The sequence below is a fragment of the Theropithecus gelada genome, chromosome 6, assembly GCF_003255815.1.
Source record: "Theropithecus gelada isolate Dixy chromosome 6, Tgel_1.0, whole genome shotgun sequence".
NCBI lineage: Eukaryota > Metazoa > Chordata > Mammalia > Primates > Cercopithecidae > Theropithecus > Theropithecus gelada.
In genome coordinates this window covers 42,139,993-42,161,805 of record NC_037673.1, presented here as the reverse complement: position 1 = coordinate 42,161,805, position 21,813 = coordinate 42,139,993, and the positions used below count along the sequence as shown (strand labels likewise).

At 38.0% G+C, this 21,813-nt stretch overlaps 1 protein-coding gene and 2 pseudogenes across 1 annotated transcript in view; 2 read left to right on the top strand and 1 right to left on the bottom strand.

Annotated features, from left to right (window-relative positions):
• GHR (growth hormone receptor) overlaps positions 1-21,813 on the bottom strand; it is a 300,485-nt gene that overhangs the window by 253,989 nt on the left and 24,683 nt on the right. The window lies entirely within an intron of this gene.
• LOC112626989 lies at positions 622-4,120 on the top strand (annotated as a pseudogene).
• LOC112626059 lies at positions 1,168-2,602 on the top strand (annotated as a pseudogene).

The window sequence follows — 21,813 nt, the reverse complement described above, 5'->3', positions numbered from 1 at the left end:
CTGAAGGTAGGAACAGAAAGGTACTCAGATATTTGCATGCAGCTTACCATAGTGTAAATAGTGACTTGCACCCTCACGAATAAGAAAATTTGGAGGACTTAATCCAAAATGTCCAGTATAATTGTTAATAATTATACTATCTCTTCTATCCCAATATGCATGATCCACCCCACCACTACACTTCCTCCTTTATCAACTGTTTGTACACATAAAAATATACGAAATAATTTACTTTTCCCACTTCCCGTTAGGCTTTCTTAAGTTCCCTGAACCCACCTATTCCAATGAACAGTGAGAAAATGCAGTTTGTTAGCAGTAAATAATAAAATAGACAATAAAGGTCTTATCTCAAATTTCCAAACTCTCTCTCTTTCCCAGAACAAGAAGCTTTCTAGAATCATATCATCTAGAACTATCTTTTAATTTGTCATAAACTCATAATCAAACATAACTCCATTTTAGAGACGTTAAAAGTTCATTTTGAAATTTACCTTGCCTGACATTTACTGGCAAATTTTTGAAAATTTGCTCTTTGATCTTGTGGGTTGAGCTGAAGCAGGCGCTCTTGGCTCCGCGCAGCCCGCTGCAATCCGTGGAGGAATGTGCCGCCGAGCAATCAGCATGCCTGGGCACTTACAGGAAGGCTTCAGTTGCGCGGTCACCAACTGATTGGACCAGTTATTTGACAACGAATCGGACCCCTTCGAGGTGCTGAAGGCAGCGGAGAACAAGAAAAAACAAGCTGGCAGGGGCGGCATTAGGGGCCCTGGGGCCAAGAACGGCAGGTCAGGCTGCGGCCCAGACCAACTCCAAGGTGGCAGGCAAATAACTAGCTGCGCAAGGAGCCCCAGAAAGACCACAAGAATCCGCTGCCACCCCAGCGTGGCGCGGTTGACAAGAAAAAGGAGATGCAGCCGCCCCTGGCGCTTAAGAAAGAAGAAATATGGGTCATCGTTCTCGTGCCAGTAGGCGCTGAGGTCCCGGTCCCTCAGCCTCCCGCTGCAGAGCCAGTGAACTCAGGTCGGGCCTCTCAGCTGCCCACATAGGCAGTACTCATCTTGGCCCTGGGAAGAAACTCAAGAAGAAGCTTTTGAAACATAAAGCTTAGATGGGGTTTGACCTCTGCTGGGCAGCTCCCAGCTATAGGCGTTCCCCTGCTAAGCAGAGATGACTGCAGAATTGAGAGAAGCCATGGCCCTAGCCCTACGGGACCCAGTGAAGGTGAAAAAGGAGGAGGAGGAAGAAGAAAACTTCCCAGGTCAGGTACCCAGCCAACAAGTGCACTCTGAAAACATGGAAGTCTAGATCCCAGGGGAGGGTCGTCAGACTGGTGAATCAGAAGAGGAAGAAAGGGTGCTGAAACCAAGAACCTTCAGTTACTGGTTCCAAAAACTGAAATATGTGAGGAAGCTGAAAATCCCCTCATCATATTCGGAAAATCCAGAAAGCTGATTCTTAAGGACCTGAGTTAAGACAAGCTTGTGAAAAAGAAAACATGTTAAAGAGGCAGAGAATAAGGAGTGAAATGAAAGATTTCAGATAAGTGATAGTGAATGACTGTCACTTACCTGAAAGTTTCAAAGAGGAAGATCAGAAATGTAAGAAATCTGGGGGAAAATACACCCTTAATTCTGACACTGTTAAAAATCCAAAAACCCAGCCTGGGTGAAAGTCTTTTACATTGTAGTGCATGTGGGAAAGGATTTAGTCAGAGTACAAACCTCATTGTGCATCAGAGAATCCACACTGGGGAGAAACCTTTTGAATGTCATGAGTGTGGGAAGGCCTTCATTCACAGTGCAAACCTCGATGTGCATCAGAGAATCCACACTGGACAGAAACCTTATATTTGCTCAAAATGTGGGAAAGCCTTCACTCAGAGTTCAAATCTGACCATACATCAAAAAATCCACTCCTTAGAAAAAACCCTTAAGTGCAGTGAAAGGTTTAACTATAAACCTTTAGTTATAGCTCACAACTTGCTTGGCACCAGAAAGTCCACATTACAGAAAAATGCTGTAAATGTAATGAGTGTTGGAAAATATTTACTGGGAGCTCAAACCATATTGTCCACCAGAGGATCCACACTGGGGAGAAGCCCTCGGCCTGTAACGATTGTGGCAAAGCCTTTACCAAGAGTGCAAATCTTATTGTACATCAGTGAAGCCATACTGGTGAGAAGCCATATGAGTGAAAAGAGTATGGGAAAACCTTTAGTTGTTTTTCACACCTTATTATGCACCAGAGAATTCACACTGCACAGAAATCTTATGACTGCAGCGAATGTGGGAAAACCTTCAGTCAGCTCTCTTGCCTTTTTGTCCACCAGAGAATTCACAGTGCAGATCTTCCTTTTGTGTGTAATGAATGTGGGAAGGCCTTCACATGTAGCTCATACCTACTTATTCAACAGAGAATCCATAATGGAGAAAAACCTTACACGTGTAATGAGTGTGGGAAGGCCTTCAGACAGAAGTTGAGCCTCACCGTGTACCAGAACACCCACACTGGGGAGAAGCCCTATGAATGTAAGAAGTGTGGTGTAGCTTTCATTTCCAACTCATACCTCATGCGACACCATAGAACCCATCTTGTTGAATAACAAGTAAGGAAGAGGAAGACTTCCAGCATTGGTCATAACCTTCTGCCTCCCAAATGAGACACCTCCTTGTTGTTTTCTTCCTCCTTTATAAAGATGAGGCCTACGTCCTTAAAAGTTACAGTTTTCAGGAATGCAGCACAAAACATAAGATAAACATTTCAGAAGTTAATTTAAAGAAAACTAAAAGTAAGCACCTGAAGGCAAGGACTTTAACTGAACCTTAAGCAGTCATGTTTTCTGAAATGGAATGTGGCTTTCTTAGGAATGGATCATACAAAGCTAAGTAGTAATGATTGTATTTGGGGAAAGGTCTTTTTTGCTTAATTTTGTTTTTAAAAACTCTGATGACTGCTTGAGCAACAGGCAGGTTATCCCCCTGGTTGAATTCAGGTTGAACCGTGTATTCTAATATTTCTGGTTAAGTGGTGACTAGGTAAAGAAACCACTTGGGGTTACAATTCAACAATTCACTTATGAATGTTTATAAGCTTTCCATTTCCTAAGTAATTTTTTAAAAGCTAGTCAAAAGAAAAAACCTTAACTGTCTACTGTACCAAAAATGGACAGAAATAGGAAATGGCCTTTTTCCTTACCGTCTATACCCCCTGAACCTTGATATTGTAAAGCTCTGGAGACCTCTGAATGACTCTGTTCTGACCATTCCCTAGTCTGCATGGCCAAGCCCTCAAGAATTGATGGACACCACACACCAGCTATAGACATTTGCTAGGATTGACAACTCCTTCTCCAAACAACTCAAGCTCCCAATTCCCATCGCATTCCATTTGGGTAAAATGCAACCAACAGGCCCCTTCCTGGATAGAGGAATCAAAGAATAAAGCTTGCCTAGAGGAAAAAGAAAAAAAAAAAGAAAAAAAAGAAGAAGGAATAAGACAAGTTGGAAGAAGACCTGATCAACAACTTCAGGGTGAAGGGAAAATAATTGATAGAAGACCAGAAAGGAGACCACCTTGTGAACAAAGATTTGAAAAGCCACTTGAAGAAAAGGTTGAAGGAGGTGAATTTTCAGTTGAAAGACCAATTATTGACTGACCTATTCGAGGTCGTGGTGGTCTTGGAAGAGGTCAAGAGGGCAGTGGACGTGCAATGGGTCAAGGAGATGGATTTGATTCTCATGGCAAACATGAATTTGATAGGTATAGTGGAAGTGATAGATCTTGTTTTTCACATTACAGTGGCCTGAAGCACAAGGACCTGTAACATGGAGGTAGCGGATCTCACAATTGGGGAATTGTCAAAGATGAATTAACAGAGTCCCCCAAATACATTCAGAAACAAATATCTTGTAATTGCAGTGACTTGGATCAATCAACTGTGACTGAGGAAGCACTTGAATGTGAAGAACATCATCCAGTGGCAGACACTGAAAATAAAGAGAATGAAGTTGAAGAGGTGAAAGAGGAGGGTCCAAAAGAGATGACTTTGGATGAGTGGAAGGCTATTCAAACTAAGGACCGGGCAAAAGTAGAAACCACTTCAATCCCTTTATACCCTTAACCTAACTTTCTCTTACTGGTGGGTAATAACTGAAAATAAAGATTTATTTTCATGCAAAAAAAAAAAAATCTGTTCTTCAAGATCATCACATTCAGTATAAGAAAATCAAACTTTCTGTCCAAATGTACTGTTCTGGCTTTGTCAACTCGACAGAATCCTCTGGGCCCAGCTATTCCACTTGTCAACTCTTGACTCAGGTACTTGTTCCAAACCAGGGGACCCCTCTGCTTTTCATTAAAGATTATTATAACTAACTTAGACAAAAGGAACCGAACTTTGTCACACAGCACCAGAAATCCCAGCACTTTACAGAATAATCATTCTTTATCTTTAGAATGTTCACAGAGTTGCTCAATTGACAATAGGAAACAAACTTTTTCTCAAAAGAGAATCTCTTCCTTTTTCATTTCTTCATGATTTACACCAAAATAAATATATTCCAGTGCACCATTTCAAACAGTTTAATTCATCCATTTGTGTTACTATGCCCTAGTTACTTCTAATCAGGAAAGAGGGTCACATTCCCTTCCTTTCCTTGTAGTGGAGAAGACAGAAGATACTCATAATGATAGACATTAGCAAGTGCATTCTGTGTGTGTGCACACACAGACATTCATAATTTAGATTATTAGTTCTGCTAAGGACTCTAGGGATTACCTAGGGTTAAGGATGGCCTAGTTAAACCCTCTTCAATCTCTTTATACCCTTAACAAAACTAAGATAACATGGCAGAGACTTCCTTGGTTCTTTTCCTTCTTCCAGTCTCTCAGCACACACCTGCAGAATGGATTCATGACCCTCCTACTTTTCCTCTGCTCCACACTTGCCTGTTTCTTCTCTCTTTCCTCTTGACTTGGTTCACTCTCTTTCTGAGCTTCCTTCTTTCCCATAATCTACCACCTTCCAGAGAGCTCATTCACACAGTCCATCCATGCATTGCATGTATGTGTTTCTGATGGCATGACCCCACTGCCAATTCTCTAAAATTTCAAAAGTAAAATAAGCAAACTTACAACTTCCTGCTTCAGATAAAGCAAAAGGACACTTTCATTTGGAACACAAAGAGAGAAAACTAATATTTGAGTCAGAAAGTAAGCTCCCATTCACCATTACATCCTTCGCATTGAGAGTAGTACATGTACATCGTAAATGCTCAAAAAACACATCCATTTGCAGATAGCTGAGGAGCTCTGAGTCAGCAGCAGGTAGTAGATAATGAAAGCAAACTGAATTAGAAGTCAGAAGACTAAGCATCTAGCACCAGCTCTGACTGAATCAAGTTATGTGACTCTGAGCACCTTTTTTTTTTTTTTTTTTTTTGGTAATATCAACAGGGTAACACTAAATTATTTCTAAGGTATTTTCTGTTTTTAAAATTCAATGATGATAAAACATGAATTACAGCTAAAGATTAAAAGGCCTTCAAAGAGGTTTATAGTCCAACCACTACCACTCCCTTTATTTCATATTTCCAGAAAGACGACTATTTGTCCCATTTGAAAATTTTCCAGGAAAACATTTGATTTTCCTATTGTCATCTGCATGCAAATTTTAGCATAAGAAAATAGTTCTCAGATTTAACCCAAAATCCATTTCTATGTTTATACTGCTGCTAATCAATTTAGGACTTAAATATCTAATTATAAAATTTCACAACCCTCATAATCTTGGGATGTAATTTTATTTTCAATGCAAGTATTAAAAGATATGGCCAATAAGGCATAAAAACATTTTCCCTGAAGTCATGTCATTGACTAAATCATGGAGCTGGTCTATTCAGCTTCTCTCTCAATATACATTTATAGCAGGACATGACTAGTTTTCACCTAAGAAAACCCTGCTTATTAAATTATATTTCATTCACCACGACTCCTTATTTATCTCAGTAATATTTAATGGAAAAGTAAATAATACATTATTACATAAATGCTTAGAGAGATGACAGTAATCTTATTCTAAATTAAATAAAGAAAAGTTAAATAAATATTACAATCTTTTAGTATGGACCTTAAAATAATAAATCTACCTCCTTATTTTTTATAGCTTATTCTTGAAATATTTATCAGTGTAATACTGAAACTAACTTATCATTAATTATTTTCTGGATTTTTTTATTTTTCAAAAACTTAAGTTAGATTGTATGCTAGTTCCCATTCAGATCTTAATATAATTACTAATTCATTTTTAACACATCCTGATTTTCCATTTCAGTAATGCATTTTAATGCATAGCTATATATCCCCATTATAAAATTATGCAATAGGAAGTGCTGACATTACAACCTTGTATTATAATTTTTGAATTTGACGACCTCCCTAGATGTACATATCCACACACATACACATGCACAAGCACACACACACTTTGTTTTCAAGTATCTAAAACAAAGACTCACTCTTAAACCATAATAAACCAGAAACAAAAAAAGAAAACTGCTTTCAATAATGAGTAACCTTAAATTTATATAAGGTAATTATTTATATAATCTCATTATCTATTTGAAAACAGACCTGTGGGGAAAAAAGCAATAGTTCATTTGCATATTATGACAAAGTGGTTTAAATCTATATTTGAATTAAGGAAGTTACTCAAACCTAAAGTTTTTGTTTTCCCCTTGCAACTCTTTTTGTGTAGAAAAGTAAATAAGGAATCCTAAACAAGTACTATTAAATTTTGCTTAACTTCATCTTAATGAGGAATGACTTCATCATTCCTATGGCCATGCTGAAAAATTAAACTTATCTCTGAGAGTCTGTGTTGAGAAACATGAAAATCAATCTAATGACAGAAACAGAGCTATGACCTGTATCAGATGGACGAGAGAAAACCAACATTTCAAATAAATCCTTAACAGAGTAGCATCCATTTTCATTGCTAAATTCGGTGTCTATATGTGGGTTGGATATGTATCTGGGTGAACATTAGATTTAATACTCATTTTTAAGACCCTACTTCTGAAACCTGTCCTGGAATAGTTTCATGACAACTTGCTTATGTAGCAGCTTTGGCCTCTGGGTACCATGTTTCTGACAGGACAGGAGACTCCATACCAGAGGGAGAACGTTCACAATCTCTTTGGAATCTGTTACTTGGAGGGGTCTGTCAGAGGCAAAATAATAAAGAAAATGATGCTCTTTCCCTGTGTTTTTCCATTCTCCTCACCTAGTCCCTACCAGTCTGTCCTGCTAGCAGCTGGCTTCCCTAAAGCTAGATGTTCAGGCCTCAGTCTCACTGGATTAAATCTTCATGTAGTGGACTTTTTCTTTTTTCATGTCCCCTTCCATAAATACTAAGAGACATCCTGCGCTGGAGGTAGAATCAAGAGCAAAACACAACTGGCTCCCAAAGTGCTGACAGACTATTGGGAGGAAGACAAACATTTATGAAACAGTCATACAGATAAACACAGAATTCTCCTGCTGGGGACTGCCACCAAGGAGACATTCATGGTGCTATGAAAGCACATGATAGGGGAATATGATCCAGTCCCAGGGTTCAGGGAAGGCCTCCCCAAGGAAATGACAATTGGGCTGACAGTCATGATGTAAGGGGTTCACAGTGAGCAAATGCTGAGTTTGTGGACCTGGAAGATGATCAGTGTGGCCACTGCCAAAAAGGAGGATTATGATATGAAGCTGGAAAATGGAAGGCAGGTGTCAGACCTTGTGACTTTTGGGGAAACGTTAAAGATTTATTCTAAAAGCCTTGGAGAACATTGATGAATATTATGTGGATAATGAATGAAATAATGAGGTCAGAGTTCAGAAAAAAGGTCCACTGTGGTAAACAGATAGGGTTTGGGGTTGCGGAGGGCAAAGTACTGCCAGCCTGCCTCCTTCCTTCCCTCCACTATTACAAGGGGTAGCTGTGTCCTCCTTTGCTAGGACCCACATTTCACTCACTAGAACTGCTCTTATAAATCACCTCTGTCCCTTTTTCTTCCTTATGGGCAAACAAGGAGAAGTTCATCCTAGGAATAAAAGCATATCCCAGATATTCAGAGACAAGAAGTCTTCAATTTTTCATCTGCAAAGCATGATTAATGGTGGGATGTTGGGCAGCTGAGGACTCTAAGATACATTTGGAAACATGGGATCCTCTTTAAGCCTCTCAAATGATATTAAATTAGGTCCTAGAAGACCATTTGAAGAAAACACACCAGAGCCCTAATTATGCCAATTGGTCTTCATTGATTAACAATGAAAGATAACTATTTCCTTACTGACAGGCACTCAAATGAGACTGGGTATTAATATAGCCTTCATTATTCAACTTTTTTTTTCTAGATTTCCTATTAACCTACCAACTATTAACTATTAGGAAACACTCTTTTTTGCTTTTGGGTTGATGGATGGTGTTTGCAGATTTAACATTCTGCAGATAAAAATATAAGTTTAACATACAAAATTACTGCAGTCATAGGACTATTCTAATGGGAGTTGAACCCTTTCCAGAGAGGAACAAGCACCATCAGAGTCAACTATTTGCATAAATAAGTAAGATCCATTCCAAACTTCCTGGAAACTAACTTTAAGTGCCTACTATAGGTCAGCAGCATGATAAGCAAAGTACTTAAGCAATTTCATTTAAAACTCACAAAAAAAGCATGTGGCAAGTTGAAGAACATGTAATGTGTTAGCTAGTAAAAGTGATAGCTAGTAAAGTTAGAACCAGGATTGGAACTTTTAAGTAACTTACATATTTAGTAAATTTAAGTAACCTGCTTACATGGTATATTAGTTGGCTTGGGCTGCCATAACAAAATACTACAGTTTGGGTGATTTAAACAACGAAAAATTATTTCTCACCGTTCTGGAGGTTGGGAAGTCCAAGATCAAGGTGCCAGACCCTTAAGTTCCTGGTGAGGGCTCTCTTCTGAGCTTGCAGATGGCCACTTCTCACCATGTCCTCATATAGCAAAGACAGAGGACTCTGGTGTCTCTTCCTGTTCTTGTAAGAGCACCAACTCTATAGGATTGGCAACCTATCCTTAAGACTTCATTTAACTTTTACCAGCTCCTCACAGGCCCTAATCTCAAATTCAGCCACATTGGAGGTTAGGGCTTCAACCTATGAATTTGGGGAGCTGGGAAACACAAACATTCAGTGCACAACACGTGACTAAAAAATGATAAGAGCCAAGATTTGAACCATGGTGTCTAAAGCCCCAGGCTGGGTCCAATTCTCATGCAGTCTCTCTCAAAGTGGAGTAGTAGTAGTTTGAATTTCAAAGCCTAGAACATCATCACTAGTGGATTAGGACAATCGGACTTACTTATCAAATCTCAAGCCCAGCTAGCAAACACACAAAAAATAGTCCTGCATCATAATATTGTTCTAGTATCACACTCATTAATCTTTTGTTTTTTCTTTTAAGTTCAGGAGTACTATGCAGGTTTGTTATATAGGCAAATGGCATGTCAGAGGGGTATGGTGTACAGATTATTTTGCCACTCAGGTAATAAGCATAGTATCTAATAGGTAGTTTTTAAATCCTCATCCTCTTCCCTCCCTCTACCCTTGAGTAGGCCCCAGTGTCTGCTGTTCTCTTGTTTCCATATGTACTCAATGTTTAGCTTCCACTTATAAATGAGAACATGTTGTATTTGGTTTTCTGTTCCTGTGTTAGTCCACTTACGATAATGGCCTCCAGCTTCATCCATGTTGCTGCAAATGACATGATCTCATTTCTTTTTATGGTTGCATGGTATTCCATGGTATATATGTATCACGTTTTCTTTATCCAGTCTACTATTGATGGACATTTAGTTTGATTCTGTGTCTTTGTTATTGTGTCTCTGTCATAGTACCACAATGAAAATATATATGCATGTGTCTTTATGGTAAAATGATTTATATTCCTTTGGGTTTATGTCCAATAATGGGATTGTTGGGTCTAATGGTAATTCTACTTTGAGTTCTTTGAGAAGCTACCAAACTGTTTATCACAATTGCTGAACAATTTACATTCTCACCAGCAGTTTATAAGCATTCCCTTTTCTCTACAACCTCACAAGCATCTGCTTTTCATTTTTTTTGATAATAGCCATTCTGACTTGTGAGATGGTATCTCATTGTGGTTTTGATTTGCATTTCCATAATGATTAGTGATACTGAGCATTTTTTCATCTGCTTGTTGGCCACATGTATGTCTTCCTTTGAAAAATGTCTATTAAGTTCTTTGCTCACTTTTTAATTGGGTTGTTTTTTGCTTGTTGATTTGTTCAAGTTTGTTATGGATTCTGAATACCAGACTTTTGTCAGATGTGTAGTTTGCAAATATTTTCTCACATCCTGTAGGCTGTTTACTCTGTTGATAGATCTTTTGCTGTGCAGAAGCTCTTTAGTTTAATTACTTTCCATTTGTCAATTTTTGTTTTTGTTGCAATTGCTTTTGACATCTTTGTCATGACATCTTTGTCATGAAATCTTTGCCAGGTCCTATGTCGAGAATGTCATTTCCTAGGTTATCTTCCAGGGTTTTTTTTTTTTATAGTTTTAGGTTTTACATTTAAGTTTATAATGTATCTCAAGTTGATTTTTTATATGGTGTAAGGAGGGGTCCAGCTTCAATCTTCTGCATATGGCTAGCTAGCTTCCCAGCCCCATTTACTGAATAGAGAGTCCTTCCCCATTTCTTGTTTTTGTCAGCTTTATCAAAGATCAGATTGTTGTAGGTATGTGGCATTATTTCTGGGCTCTCTAATCTGTTCCATTTGTCTATGTGTCTGTTTTTGTGCCAGCGACATGCTGTTTTGGTTACTGTAGCCTTGTAGTATGATTTGAAGTCAGATAAAATGATGCCACCAGCTTTATTGTTTTTGCTTTGGGTTGCCTTGGCTATTTGAGCTTTCCTTTGGTTCAGTATAAATTTTTAAACAGTTTTTGTCTGCCTCTGTGGAGAATGTCATTGGTAGTTTGACATATACTGATTCTGTAAATTGCTTTGGGCAGTATGGCTATTTTCACAATATTGATTCTTCCTATCCATTAGCATGGAATGTTTTTCTATTTTTTTGTGCCATCTCTCATTTCTCTGAGCAACGTTTTATAATTATTGTTGTAGAGGTCTTTCCCCTCCTTGATTAGCTGTATTCCTAGGTATTTTATTCTGTCTGTGGCTATTGAGAATGGGATTGTATTCTTGAACTGGCTCTTAACTTGGATGTTATCATTCAACTTCCTCAGTTAACCATCTCTACCTTGCTTATAGGCGCTTAATATAGGAAACAAATGGAGTTTTTTCACAATTATACTGCAAATTCCCATTCTGTGTTTTATACCAGGGAGCAAAGTTTAGTAAAAATCTGTGACTGAAACACAGGTAACAAATGGCATCTATCCTTTAAAACAGAAGTATATGCAAGCAGATAATTCATTACTAAGGTGGACGCATTCAAAAAACTAATTTATTAGTGCCAGAAAGCAGGTATTTGGTGGTGTAATATGTATAGTTTTTTGAGTTTAACGACATTTTCTTTCAAGTTAATCCTGAAGAGGCTGGAAGTAAAACCTTCTCCTTTAAGCAGAAATTTTCATTGCTTGAGTTTGAACAAATAAAAGCTGAAAATTGTATTAATAAGTAACCCTTAAAAGACTTAACATTATCTTGAAGCCAACATAAAACTCCAAAATAAATTTTAAAAACATTAATGTATTTATACATTTATAAAATACCATTTACTATAACTATATAAAATACTAATTATGAAAATAAAAATTCATAAAATTTTAAATACATCTTTAAAGTAGTAGAGATTATAGATCTCAGAGCATTTGTTATTTACTATCTTCATAAGGTTACTCCAAGGATTAAAAAAGATTGCTCTGAGTTTTAAAATATTGGTTTTATACGTGCCACACAAAGGGATCTGAGTGGCTCATGCCTGTAATCCCAGGTACTTGGGAGGCAGAAGCAGAAGGATTGTTTGACCCCAAGAGTTTAAGGCCAGCCTGGGCAACATAGCCAGACCCCATGTCCAAAAAATATGAAAAAAAATTAGACAGATACAGTGGCTTGCACCTGTAGTCCCAGCTACTTGGGAGGCTGAGACAGGAGGATCACTTGAGCTCAGGAGTTCCAGGCTGCAATGAGTCATGATCATGCCACTGCACTCTAGCCTGGGCAACAGAGCAAGACCCTGTACCTAAAAACATTTTTTTAAAAGATCTGAGAAAGTTGCTTTAAAATAAAACTTTATTTACTCCACAATATGAAAGACAAATAAGTTTCTTGGGCACCTGAAGTATTCAGGGGAGAAGATTACATTCCCTGGCCTTTTTGTTACTGTTGTCCTTATTGAATTTGCCACATGAATTATATATAGCGTTAGTTACACTAAGTATGCACATATACCACATGTATATAAATGTATATTTCCATGCACATGTATATAGATATGTTTATGCACATACCCACTCACCCATGGACTAAGACCTGAGAAGAATATGGATGCCTCTTTTCAGTTTTTTCTTTTCAAAAGGCAACTATTTTTCCCATAAACAGCAACAATTAGTTAATAGCAAGCATACAGCCACATATAAAGCAATGAATGAAAGGCTCAACTCATAATTTAGATTGCTTAGCAGGCAGGAGCTATTGTCCCCCCAACTCCCTTCCTGCACACAACAAATCTTTTACTGACAAGTGAGTATGAACTATACAAGGGGAGATCCACTGAATGTGCCAACTTATTCAAGAAGCTGAGCACACAAATAAGCAAGCTTTCGGCAATGAAGAGTAGAAATGACTTCAGCAAGAGAAATTAATCCATCATGTTGTCCATCTACACTGAAAAGAGCCTGGCAGCAGTTAGATGGTGATAGCATGGAAGGAGCCTTTGCTGGGAACAAGTGTGAGAATGAAATCAACTTTCAGCCTCAGTTTCAGAGAGACAAAAACATTCTCATTGTCCAATCAATCTAAAAACCTTTAATGGAATTAAATCTCTAAAGTGGAAAAATCTCCACGGATAGTTGTTGCTAAGCAAAAGAATAAACATTTTATGTCCTGCATCACTATGAATGCATCAGTACCTAAGATATACATGGGTATCTTCTAGGAAAAAAGAAATATATTTTTATTTGATATTACACCTGATTCTAGAAATATCTTTATGAGTTGAGTTAGGTATTGTCCATTTTCCCAACAAGGAAACTGAGGCAGAGAGGCTAGTAAGTTCATGTGGCTAATAAGTAGTTTGCTTGGCTTACTAATGCTATTGTGAACTTTTTACTTTGCAGGGGGTAAGAATAGGTAATAAGCTAGGATAAAGTCAAGATTTTTCATGTTCATGGAATTCTGTAATCCACCATGTATAAACAACATCAAAAGACAGTAACAATATAGCCAGTAAGCACCTTGAGGGACTATGAAAAAATTAATATTTAATGTAACAGTGGTGTGCTTTGTCTTTGTGAAAATCAATACACATTGGAATTTACCAAAAACATTTAACAAGGTCTGGTTATACAGGTTAATGTATCTCACTTCCCCTAATTTTGAAATAAGAGAAACCAAATAGCTGCTTTGAGCCTCTGTGTTCCTCACCTATAAACCAGGAAACAATAACATTTAGTTCATAGGATAATTGTGTGGAACAAATTTGACATTTATGCAAATCACTTGGAACACTGTTAGCACATTAAAGTGGACAATAAGTGTTATTTTTATTATTGCCATCATATATACCATATGTCATAATGTTGATAGTATGACTTTTTAAAATTTAACAAGGCACAAAGGATTATTCAATTTGGGTAAGAGGTCCTACAAAATTCAAGTGCATATTTTGAACCTATAAAATGTAAAATTCTAGTAATTCAAATATACCCACTTAAATCCAATGCCAGGCAGTTGCCAATAAACCACACACTCAGCCTTTTTCACCCAGGTACTTGCTCTCAGAGAGACACAGCAAGAAACCATAAAGATGAAGGTCATAGAGAAGTGAAGGGAAGAACCTGGGAGGCTTCCCACAGTAAATCACAGGAAGAAGCGAGCAAAACCTCTGCTAATCTCCTTTTTGCTCCCTAGGGAAAGCCAGTCACATCCCAACTAATGATCAAGCTCCCAGATAAGAAATAATGAAAGAGGGGAAAGCTTCATTAAAAATCCCCAGAAAATGAATTAAGTCCTCTTCCGCCTCCCTCCCTCTTAGCCCCAGGTGGGTGTCTATTCTATAGCAGTCTGTGGAGTCCTGCTATTAATGAGATGGAGTTCCTCTTCCACTGGAACCTGGGATTTTTCCATATTCAAAGATTAAGTCCCTTTTGATTTCACAAACCAACTAGCTTATAGATAAAGGTATAGTTTGTTTACCATCTCTTTTCTGGCTGTGGAAATAAGCAATTCAAATAATTGGAGACTTTAAAGACCACCTAGTTTAGTTTTCACAAATGACAATGCCTTCAAGAGCCAGGAAGGCAACAGGAACAAATGAAATGGAGACTCATTTACTTTGTTTAATTTTTACCACTCAGAAACATAAGCCCAACTGTTGCCTAATATTTCCATTTTTCAAGGGAAACTGGAAATCTTTTTTTTTTTCTATGTTGGTAACAAATTTAAAAGACATTCAAGCACTATACACATGCCCAGAGAAAACTAACCTGTAGATTTCTAATTAGAACTTCTGACGTAGTCCCATGATTTTTAGTCCTACCTTAAAACAGAATTGTATCACCTGAGAGCTTTAAAAATACCTCTGCCTTCCTCCTCACCCAGGGAAATTTCTAATTTTAATTTTAATTCATTTATTTATTTATTCTGAGACGGAGTCTTGCTCTGTCACCAGGCTGCAGTGCAGTGGCAAGATCTCGGCTCACTGCAACCTCCGCCTCCCAGGTTCAAGCGATTCTCCTGCCTCAGCCTCCCGAGTAGCTAGGACTAGAGGTGTGCACCACCATGCCCAGCTAATTTTTGTATTTTTAGTAGAGATGGGGTGTCACCATGTTGGCCAGGATGTTCTCCATCTCATGACCTCATGATCCGCCCAAATCTGCCTCCCAAAATACTGGGATTACAGGCGTGAACCACTGCACCTGGCCCAAGACAAGCCTAGCCCAAGAAGAGTCTCAGCTCATCCTGCCCCCACTTGATGGCATTTTTCTATCTGCCTTGGCAGCCAAACACAAAAGACACCACCTCCTGGCTGGAGGCCAACCAATTCAGGCCATACTCATGACAATAATATTGTTCCCAGGAAGGAGAAGACAACAGCTAATACCACTGCCTGCAACATCCTGGCTAACCAGAGGTCCTGAGTCTGTCCACATGACAACTTCACTACTAGCATAACTAGCATTTGAGAAAGTCAGCACACTATACCTATCTACAATCAGGGATTCTCACAGATTCTACATCCCTCCCCTGCCACCTTCACCACAGCAGGTGCTGGTATCCATGGCTAGAAGACCTGAAGACTGATCAGATCACGGGTCTCTTTGCAGACATTCACCAGCACCAGCCCAGAGCCTGGTAACTCCACTGGATGGCTAAACCCAGAAGAACAATAACAGTCACTGCAATCTGGCTCTCAGGAAGCCCATCTCTAGTGGAAAGGGGAGAGCACCACATCAAGGAATCACTATGTGGGACAAAATAATCTGAATAGTAGGAGTTTCAGATCTTTCTGCTGGTGGGTAGTTTCTCACAGCAGAGACCCAATTGCAGTGCTGGGTGCAGTAGGGAAAGTCTGCACCTATACCTCAACAGGCAGGCAGCCTCTGTGACCATGAAGGGCCTTGGAAAAGGAGTCTTTGTTCCCCCTGGCACTCCACCGCAGACATAGCTGGGGCTTCCTCCACAGGAACGCAGCAAGGACACACCTGTAGACAGCCTTTCTGGAACTCTCCAAGGTGAGTATAACCCACAAGAAGAGCACACCCCAGATTCAGGCCTGCATGAGAGGCAGAGTCACAGTTCCTCCCTACTTGGAGCAACAACATTCCTATAGATGAAAAGAGGTGCCTGACTGATCTGAATAGCTGAAATGCTTGGACAGGAGTGAGGCTGTGAGGTGAATAGCTTTCTTTCTGACCTGGCAGGGGAGGTGAGGTAGCTCCCACTCTTCACCTTGATAAAATTTCAGCACACCTAACTGAGAGCTCCTCCAGCCACCCTCATTAAGGCTGTGTCCTCGGCTCATCACTGGGTATTACATCTACCCACTTGCCTTAGCCACAACTGGTGCCTGCCCGGGGATACCTCCCCAGTTGTCCTGAAGCCTGAATCATCAACTCAGTAAATAAAAGAACAGTAAATAAACTGTATACCATGAGAGGACGACATAAGCGTCAAGGGATCCCTGCCATTCCAACTTCACAGGAGACAGTGAATTCACCCACATATCAAGAATGGAACTACTAAAACCAGCACTGGGGAAAACCAGTGCATAAAGACTCTATAACTAAGGATCTCATACAGAGTCTTCACCCCTACAAGCACCAAGACTCAAATTAGGCTAAAATAAACATTAGAGTCTGATCCTTAAGAAAGAAAAAATAAGAAATTAAAAAAAAAAACACAGTCCACAAGAACAATGTTAAGTAATAGTCTACCCAAATGAGAAGGAGCCAGAAAAGTAATTCTGGTAATATCACAAAACAGGGTTCTATAAAACCCCCAAAGACTACTGTAGTTCCACAACAATGGATCCAAACCAAGAAGAAATCTCTGAATTTCCAGACAAAGAATTCAGCAATTCAGTTATTAAGCTACTCAAGGAGTTACCAGTAAAAGGCAAAAAAAAATTAAATAAATTTAAAAACCAATACAGAATATGAATGCATTTTTTTTCCAAAGAAATAGATATCATAAAGAAAAACATTCACAACTTCTGGAAATGAAAGACACACTTAGGGAAGTACAAAAATCGGTGGAAAGTTTCAGCAACAAACTAGAACACGAAGAAGAAAGAACTTCAGAGCTCAAAGATAAGACTTTTGAATTAACCCAATCAGACAAAGAAAAAAGAATTTTAAAAAATGAACAAAGCTTCCACAAAATTTGGGATTATATTAAATGATCAAACCTAAGAATAAATGGTGTTCCTAAGGAAGAAGCAAAATCTAAAAGTTAGAAAAACTTATTTAAGGGAATATTAAGGAAAACTTCCCTGGCCTTGCTGGAGATCTAGATATCCACATACAGGAAGCTCAAAGAACTTTTGGGAAATTCACTGCAAAGATAATCACCTAGACACTCAGTCATCAGGTTATCTCAAGAGAAACCTTGAGAAATATTTAAACAAAATAATTGTCAGTCAAAAATTTTGCATCCAGCAAAACGAAGCTTCAGAAATGAAAGAGAGATAAAGTATTTTTCAGCCTAACAAATGTTAAGGGAATTTGCCACTACCAAATCAGCACTACAAGAACTGCTTAAAGGAGTTCTAAATCTTGAAACGAAACCTTGAAATACACTCAAACAGAAGCTTCTTAAAGCATAAATCTCACAGGGCCTATAAAGCAATAACATAATTTAAAAAAGTATTTAGGCAACAGCTAACATAATGAATAGAACAGTACCTTATATGTCAATACTAACGTTGAAAGCAAATGGCCTAAATGCTCCACTTAAAAGATACAGAATGACAGAATGGAGAGAAATGCAACAACCAAGTATCTGCTGTTGTCAAGAGACCCACATAGCACATAAAAACTCACATAAACTTAAGGTAAAGAGGTGGAAAAAGATATTCCACACAAATGGAAACTAAAAGTCAGCAGGAGTAGCCTTTTTTTTTTTTTTTTTTTTTTTTTTTTTAAGGAGTCTCACTCTGTTGCTCAGGTTGGAGTCAGTGGCACAATCTTGCTTACTACAACCTCCACCTCCTGGATTCAAGCGATTCTCCTGCGTCAGCCTCTTGAGTACCTGGGACTACAGGTGCACACTACCACACCTGGCTAATTTCTTTGTATTTTTAGTAGAACTCCTGACCTTGTGATCTGCCCGTCTCGGCCTCCCAAAGTGCTAGGATTACAGGTGTGAGCCACTGCGCCCAGTCTAGGAGTAGCTATTCTTATATCAGACAAAACAGACTTTAAAGCAACAACAGTGAAAAAAAAAAAGACAAAGAGGGACATTATATAATGATAAAAGGATTAGTCCAACAGGAAAATATCACAATCATAAATATATATGCATCTAACACTGGAGCTCCCAAATTAATAAAACAATTACTACTAGACCTAAGAAACAAGATAGACAGTAACATAATAGTGTGGGATTTTGGTACTCCATTGACAGTACTAGACATGTCATCAAGACAGAAAGTCAACAAAGAAGCAATGGACTTAAACTATGCCCTGGAACAAATTGACTTTACAGGTACTTAGAGAACAGTCTACCTAAAAATGTAGAATATACATTCTTTTCATCAGCACATGGAACACTCTCCAAGACAGACCATGGCCACAAAATGAGTCTCAATGAATTTAAGAAAATCAAAATCATATTAAGTATCCTGTCAGACAACTGTGGAATAAAAATGAAAATTAATCCCAAAAGAAACCTTCAAAACTATACAAATACCTGGAAATTAAATAATCTGCTCTTGAATGACTTTGGGTCAACAATGAAATCAAGATGGAAATTAAAAATTCTTTCAAAATGATAATGGTGACAAAACTTATCAAAACCTAAGGGATACAACAAAAGTTGTGCTAAGAGGAAATTTCATAGTTTTAAATGCCTACATCAAAAAGTCTGAAAGAGCACAAATAGACAATCTAAGGTCACACCTCAAGGTACGAGGGAAACAAGAAAAAAAAACCAAAAACCCAAACTCAGCAGAAGCAAAGATATAACCAAATAAGAGAAGAACTAAATGAAACAGAAACAACAACAACAGCAATAACAACAAAAATACAAACGATAAGTGAAACAAAAAGCTGGTTCTTCGAAAAGATAAACAAAATTGACTGAAAAACCATTAGTGAAATTAACCAAGAAGAGAAAAGATCTGAATAAGCTCAGTAAGAAATGAAACAAGATATTGCAACCGATATCACAGAAATACAAAAGATCATTCAAGGTTATTATGAACACCTATATGCACACAAACTAGAAAATCTAGAGGAGATGGACAAATTCCTGCAAATTTACAACCCTCCTACATTAAATCAGGAAGAAACAGGAACTCTGAACAGACAAATAACAAGTAGTGAGACTGAAACAGTAATAAAAAAATAAGTGCCAAGAAAAAAAGTCCAAGAGCAGATGGATTCACAGCTGAATTCTATCTGACATTTAAAGAAGAATTGAATACTGAAACTATTCAAAAAGATAGAAAAGGAGGAAATGCTCACTAAATCATTCTATGAAGCCAGTATCACCCTAATATCTAAACCAGGAAAGGACATAACAAAAAACTAAAAGTACAGACAAATATCCCTAATGAACATACCTGCAAAAATCCTCAACAAAGTTGTAGCTAACTGAATCCAGCAGCATTTCAAAAAAGATAATACATCATGATCAAGTGGGTTTCATACCAGGGATGTAGGTTTACCATACCTGAGTCAATAAATGTGATATACCACATAAACAGAATTAAAAACAAAAATCACATGATCACCTCACTAGACACAGAAAAAGCATTTGACAAAATTCAGCATACTTTTATGATAAAAATCCTCAACAAAATTGGCATAGAAGGGACATATACCTCAAAGTAATAAAAACCATCTAGGACAAACCCACAGCCAACATTATACTGAATAGGGAAAAGTTGAAAGCATTCCACCTGAGAACTGGAACAAGACAAGGATGCCCACTTTCACCACTTCCATTCAACGTAGTTCTGGAAGTCCTAGCCAGAGTGATCAGGCAAGAGAAAGAAATAAAGGCATCCAAATCAGAAAAGAGGAAGTCAAACTGTCACTGTTCACCAATGACATGATTGTATTCCTAGAAAATCCTAAAGACTCCTCCAAAAAGCTCCTAGATCTGATAAATTAGTTCGGTAAAGTTTCAGGATCAAAAATCAATGTACGCAAATCAATAGCATTGCTATACACCAAAAATGACCAAGCTGAGAGTCAAATCAAGAACTCAATTCCTTTTACAACAGCTGCAAAAATAAAAATAAAATACTTAGGAAAATGCTTAATGAAAGAGTTGAAAGATCTCTACAAGAAAAACTACAAAATATTTCTGAAAGAAATAATAGATGACAGAAACAAATGGAAACACATCCCACACTTGTAGATGAGTAGAATCAATATTGTGAAAATGAACATACTGCCAAAAGCAATCTACAAATTCAATGCAATTCCCATCAAAATACCATCATCATTCTTCACAGAAGTAGAAAAAAAAATCATAAAATTTATACGGAACCAAAAAAAGAGCCCACATAGCCAAAACAAGACTAAGCAAAAAGAACAAATCTGGAGGCATCACACTACCTGATTTCAAACTATACTATAAGACTGTATTCACCAAAAAACAGCATAGTACTGGTATAAAAATAGTCACATAGGCCAATGGAACAGAATAGAGAACCCAGAAATAAAGGCAAATACTTACAGCCAACTGATCTTTGACACAACAAACAAAAACATGAAGTGGGGAAAGGACAACCTAGTCAACAAATGGTGCTGGGATAATTGGCAAGCCCCATGTAGAAGAATGAAACTGGATCCTCATCCCTCACCTTATATAAAAATCAATTCAGGATGGACCAAAGATGTAAATCTAGAACCTGAAATCATTAAAATTCTAGAAGATAACATCAGAAAAACTCTTCTCAACATTGGCTTAGGCAAAGAACTCATGAGCACGAACACAAAGGCAAATGCAACAAAAATAAAAATAAATAAATTGGACCTAATTAACTAAAAAGCTTCTGCACAGCAAAAATAATAATAATAATAAAAGTAAACAGATAACCCACCGATTGGGAGAAAACCTTTGCAACTATGCATCTGACAAAGGACTAATATCCAGAATCTACAAGATATCCAGAATCTACAAGATATCCAGAATCTACAAGGAACTCAAACAAATAAGTAAGAAAAAAACAAATAATCCCATCAAAAAGTGGGCAAAGGACATGAATAGATAATTCTCAAAAGAAGATATACAAATGGTCAACAAACATGTAAAAAAATGCTCGATATCACTAATTATTAGGAAAATGCAAATTAAAACCACAATGTGATATCACCTTACACCTGCAAGAATGGCCATTATTAAAAAATCAAAAAATAATAGATGTTGGCATGAAGGTGGTGAAAAGGGAAACCTTTTACACTACTGATGGGAATATAAACTAGTACATCTGCTATGGAAAACAGTATGGAGATTCCTTAAAGAACTAAAAGTAGAACTACCATTGGATCCAGCAATCCCACTACTGGGTATCTACTCAAAGGAAAGTAAGTCATTGTATGAAACAGACACTTGGGTGGGGCATGGTGACTCATGCCTGTAATCCCAATACTTTGGGAAACTGAGGTGGGTGGATCACTGGAGGTCAGGAGGTTGAGACCAGCTGGGCCAACGTGGTGAAACCCCATCTCTACTAAAAACAGAAAAAGTATCTACATGATCTAGCACCTGTAATCCCAGCTATTGGGGAGGCTGAGACAGGAGGATTGCTTGAACCTGGGAGGCAGAAGATGGACGTTGCAGTGAGCTGAGATCACGCCACCGCACTCCAGCCTGGGTGACAGGGCAAGAGAAA